We start from the raw sequence: 6,000 nt of genomic DNA, 5'->3' as shown, positions 1-6,000 counted from the left end.
ACCGGCGTGGCTGGTGGCCCCGTCACACTGACACAGTTCCGCGACAGTCATGCCCCGAATCTCAGCCTCCCGACTACACCGGATTCCTCGCTCCCAACCTTCCGGGAGTTCCGAAGGGTTAGCCAAGGGAACTTGGGAATGGAAGCCGAAAAGCTCGACCTGTTTTCTGTCAAAGCACTGACCCAGCACATCCCAGAGACGCGTCTGCCCTGGGAAGTTCTCCCGCCTCCTCACACAGAAGGACTTGGGCTTGGCCTGGGAACTCAGCAGCTGGCCTGTGTCAGCCCCACGCCTTCTCCCGACTTAGCCTACGGCACTGAGGCTCCTTTCCTGTCAGAGGAGCTGGACCCTGGAAGTCAGGAAGTCAGATCCTAGGTTCCTGCCAGCCCACGAACAGCCGGCGGGTGAAATTCAGCATGACAAGAGGAGAGTGACCCTGTGCAGATTCTCGGGGAAGCCCGGCTCTGCTGAGCAGGGAAGCCTGGCTTCATCCTGCACCGGCTGCTTTTCTTCATTTCTCAAATTGTCTCATGTCTCAGCGGTGAGACCTCCCTCGAATCAGCAGGTGAGTGTGGTGGGTGCGCCGTCACCATGGCAACCCCTAGTCACATCCAGCGCCGTCTCCAGCAAGAATTCTCACCTAGGAATCGGGGGACCAGCGGTGAAGTTGTGTGGTGCTGACCCATGGAGCTGCCTACGCAGGACGTTCCCGTGATGCCTTTAAAAATCTGCATGTTTTCCTTATCATCCGCTCCTGACTGAAATTTAAGAAGGAATAAATATTTTGACTTGGAATTCCATGTATCCGTGACACTCGAGCACGCAGATAAACAGCAGCTTCCCTTCTTGCAGCCAAGAAGCCTCTGCTGCTCTGAGTGGCTCTGAGTCTGTCCAAAGAACAGCTCCCTGCCACGTGCTCCCTGAGATGTGCTCCCTGCAACGTGCAGGGCTTAAAGAAGCCCCAGGGACGACACAAAGGCAAAGCCTGGCCTTCCCTGGAGAGCGTCACGTCTTGCTGTTCCGAACCTGAAACTCCTTTCTCAGAGATGCGACTTCCCGCTCCCAGATGTAACACAGCTTAAGGGTTCCACTGTGAAGGTCGCTCGGAAAATCTCCCCGCAGAGTCACACGTTCCTGTTGGCGTCTCTCTCACAAGACTGGGCTTTAGGTAGCATTTTGTACCTTTAACAGGTGTCTTCTACGTGAATTCTCCCAAATTATAATCCACCAGGAGCCCGCGATGTGTCTCAGACAGCACGGCGGCAGGGGCGGGAGCACGGTGAGGAGTTCTGCTCTGGTCCCTCGCAGAGCCCATGGCAGGCTGCACACACAGCCCCTTCAGGAAGGGCACTGCCCCTTGGCATTTGGCTTCTGCATCTTCGCCCTCAGCGTCCAGCAATGGAGCGTGCCATGGCCCCGGCTTGCCTGAAGGTGAGGACACAGTATTGTCTTCGGGTTTCTAGTTTCTCGCTCCAGCTCAAGTCTCTGGATGGAGGGCAAGACCGACGGATCGTACGGGAGAGAGCACCAAGGGCTAGAGCTGTCTGCGCACATGAGTCCCTGAGTTCAAGCCCCAGCACTGCCTTCCAGACCCCCCTCCCCAAGGGCCCCCTGGCACCAGCAGGCCAAGCAGCACTGTATGGGTGGGCGTGAGCAACATACTGGGAACAGTAGCCGGCCCTCCGGAGCACTACCTGGAAGCCCCCAAGCTCTACCCCCCATAAAAGCCTGAGGTCAGGTCGACTAAAATCCTGTGTGCTGCTCAATCCACACGTGTCTTTGGCCATTCCGGAGGATCCTGTAGTGGAAGTTAACACACTTTTCAGAGACAAATTCACAGGGAAAGTGGGACCAGGAGAAAGAGTTTAAACACTTATCACAGAACAAAGATTCAAAATAATGCAGCTGTGGTGCGAGTTTGGGTTAAAAGAGAAAACGGCTGGATCCCCTGGGACCTTGCGGGAAGCGTATGTGTGTGTGTGTGTGTGTGTGTGTGTGTGTGTGTGTGTGTGTGTGTGTACACGCGCGTGGAGGAAGCTTGCGTGTGACCGCTTGGACACATGCTCTAGGGCCGCGAGTCACCACTGCCACGAAGACCTGAGCTGGGACACGGGCGGGGAGTCAGCCTGGGGCGTCTTGCACAGACACCTCCGGTCCAGCACTTTCCACATTTCTCACTCCTCGCTGGAAGCCTGAACTCTGTCTTGCCCATGGCAGTGGGCAGCGTCGCACAGGGTCGGCCGTGCCGAGGCAGTGGGCAGTGTGGAAGCACAGGCTGGGCGTGCCGAGGCAGTGGACTGTGTAGCAGCACAGGGCTGCCCGTGCCAAGGCACCCCACCACATCTTCTGCCATGTAAGGAGGCCTGTACATGAGCCCTGAGTTGAGCACTGTCCTGGGAGCAGTCTTATCTGCTCAGTGCTGGGACCAGCTTGGGCATCTGCTATTTTAATGGGCGTGTGGACGCTGGCAGTTGGCCACTTCCTCTGTCCCATCAGCCTGTATTTGAGAGAGACAGAGACAGAGAGATTGGGCAGGTTGGAAGGGGTGGGTGTCAGGAGACCCCCAATCTCCAGTGTGAGAATCTCAGTTTGGGACTTAGAAACTATGGCCAGGCCCAGAGAGAATACAGAGGTCCAGACACCATCACTTTGCTCCTTGGAACCGCATGGTCCCCTGAGCACGGCCAGGTGCTGTCCTGAAGGCCCCCAGCACTGTGCAGGGGTCCCAAGGAGGGAGTGGGGGCAGCGCTGCACAGCCCCTGGCACTGCCTGGTGCACCAAGCCCCCAGGTCATTGCAGTGAGCCACAGTGTGGCCCAATGTCCCCCCTTCCCACCCCCAGTAACTATCAGTGTGGCGGGTTCTGCAGAGAAGCCACAGAACAGTGCTGGGCCCCAGGAGCCAGAGCGGCCCCCCACTTGCCTGGAGGCTGGCCTCCCCCGAGTTCCAAGTGTGGGAGTCTCCCTTCAGGACGGCACCGCAGGGCCTGTGGGAAGGTAGTGGAGGAGAGCCGGCAGCTAAGTCTGGTCCTGGAAACCCCTCGCAGGCCCGGCCTCTGCGAGAGCTGCCTGCAGGCAGGGACGGCCACTTGGAAATTTTTACGTACAAAAGTAAATTATGAACCTTTCCCACTGCAGAAATTGTAAGGTAAAGGCCCTCCCGTTGATCGTCGATTTGCTCGAGCGGGCCCAGTAACGTCTCCATTGGAGACTTTGTTGTTACTGTGTCTGGCATATGGAATACTCTCCGTAGCTTGCCGGGCTCTCCGAGAGGGGCGGAGGAATCGAACTCGGGTCGGCCATGTTGGCCGCTTGTAAGGCGAATGCCCTACCCGCTGTGCTAACGCTCCAAACGTCTCTTCGGTCAGCAAAGTTCCACTTAGTCCTCACAATCTAATTCTGTAGATTCACATAGTTACTGGCTGATGATGCTATAGTATAAAAACTATCCAAGCATATGCAAATAAAGTGGAATCTAAAGTCCATGCAAGTATTAAAAATACTTAGACATACAGACACCTACACCCAAGAAACTTCAGTAGAGTGTTCTGCCTGTAATTTTGAGGATGACAAAGAAATCCAGTTCCACATGAAAGTTTCTTCAAATAGTCTTTGAACAGGAATCACTGGCCTTTCTCCTAAAATAATCTCACCCCCACTGGCTTGGACGCTTCCCTCAATGATAAATTAGTTTGCAAATAGTTTTTATTTAGGTTTCATTGCAGACTTTGACTTAACACTGTCCTTGGGAGTCAGTGGCATCAAACCATGTACTTGAGAACCAGCTCGCCAGTCCAAGGAAAGATAGTGTTTGTCTTGCACACAGCTGACCGAGACCCAATCTGGTCCCCGGAACACTGCCAGGGGTGGCCCTTGGGTGAAGATCCAGGTGTGTGCCCTGAGCACCGCTGGGTGTGACCCGCCGCCCTGCCCCGTGTCTCTCTGACTGTTCAGTTTTAATGATGGCAGCATGTTTAATTGCATGATGAGAGCACATCACAGTACATATTTTTTTCTCATTCTTAATGAATGTTAAGATTGATGAGAAATGTTCACTACTGTGAATAATTCAATTTACTTTCAATTATAAAGTTGCTCTCTGAGTTGGTGGACGGATTTAGACCCACACGGGCCGTGAATGAGCACTACTGTTTACTCAGATTATTAGCATGTTTGTTGCAGATCTAATGAAGGCTATTTCAATTAATTGCATTTGATGGTCCTATTTGCTGTGGAGCTAAACTATTTGTTTCTCCACTGTTTGAATCCCCTGACCTGAACAATTTTAAAACTTTTCTTTGACTGACTCCCCAGCATGGCACAGGCCCCTCTGCCCGGCCACGAACAGGCCCCCTGAGCAGACTGGGCCAAAATCAAGTCAACAGAGACACAGGCTTGCTTCACACATTGGTTGTGTTAAGTGACACTCTTACAGATTTATGTAAATTAATTGGAAGCTTGCCACAAGGGAAGGAGTGGGGCGGGGGGGAGTTAGGGCAGAGCACTGTGACAACGATAGTTGGGAACAATCACTCTGGACAGGAACTGAGTGCAGAAAGGAGGGAAGGGATATACACAATAGCCTTTCAGTATCTGTACTGCAAACCATAATGCTCGGAAGGTGTGAGAGATAGAGAGGGAGAGAGAGAGGGGAAAGAGAGAGAAGGAGAGAGAGAGAGAGGGAGAGAGAGAAGGGAGAGAGAGAGAAGGAGAGAGAGGGAGAGGAGGAGAGAGAGGAGAGAGAGGAGGAGAGAGAGAGAAAAAGAGAGGGAGAGGGAGAGAGAGAAGGAGAGAGAGAAAGAGGGAGAGGGAGAGAAAGGGAAAAGAATAGAGAGAGGGAAAGAGAGAGGGAGAGGGAGAGAGAGAAGGGAGAGAGAGAAGGAGAGAGAGGGAGAGGAGGAGAGAGAGGAGAGAGAGAGAAGGAGAGAGAGAAAGAGAGGGAGAGGGAGAGAAAGGGAAAAGAATAGAGAGAGGGAGAGAGAGAGGGAGAGAGGGAGAGAGAGAGAGAGAGAAGTGCCTGCCACAGAGGCAGACTGGGGTGGGAAGAGGGGAGGGGGCGAGGGTGGTGGGAGGGAAGCGGGTGGGTGGGAGATGCGCACTGTGAAGGGATGGATATTGGAACAGTGACTGACTGAAACCCAACCATGAACAACCTTGTAACTGTGTTATGTCGTGGAGATTCAATTAAAAAAAAGTTAATTGTGCTGGCTGGTTGCTAATTGCCCAATGTTTGTGTATGTTGAAATAATCCTAACGTGTCCGAATGACCCAAATGGTGACATTTCCTTCTTTTTGGGGGGACGAGAGGGCAGAACTTCTCCAGCAGTGCTGAACATGCCCTGGGACCTCTCACTCCCAGAAAAGCTCATGTGGGGGGTGGGGCCCACGGGGCAAGGACCTGAGTGCCAACCCCTGCGCCCCGTGCCTGGTCCTCCCCATGTCCCCGCGTTCCTGAGTGCAGTTCGCCAGTGTCACCTTTCTGTCTGACTCTTGCTCCGAGTGACACTCCTCAGCAGACAGGCTCAAAGGCTTGTTTCCTTTCCACGGAGCTTCCCGTGCTCTTTCCCTCTGCTGCCTTCTAGGAGAACCCTCAGGTCACAGTGACACTCAGAGGCGTTCGCTGGCGTTTTAGTGGCACTGCCCGATGCCAGCACAAAACGAGCTGCCCGAGATTCCCCCTCATCCTGCCACATGGAGTCCTTCTGATGTCAGCAGGCAGAAGCAGAGATCGCCAAGCATCTGGTTCATGTTAATAGCGTCCCTGGCACGTTCTCGGAGGGCAGGAAAGGAGATGGGGCGGCTGCGCTTGCTTCCTGTTCCGAATCAAGTTTAGGTCAGTAGGAACTCAGGGCTCCACTTTGTCTTGGCAGCCCCCTGGGTGAAGCTCTGATCCCAAATTTCTATTAACAGGAAACTCCTCAAACAAAAAGATCTGGACAGGAAGAGATGATGGAGGAAGCACATAGAAGATAAGTCTGGGCAAGTGGAGGGGTAGAAGTGAT

Source organism: Sorex fumeus, unplaced genomic scaffold (genome assembly GCF_029834395.1).
Source record: "Sorex fumeus unplaced genomic scaffold, SorFum_2.1 ptg000079l, whole genome shotgun sequence".
Taxonomy (NCBI): Eukaryota; Metazoa; Chordata; class Mammalia; order Eulipotyphla; family Soricidae; genus Sorex; species Sorex fumeus.
Note: the sequence above shows the minus strand (reverse complement) of the source record.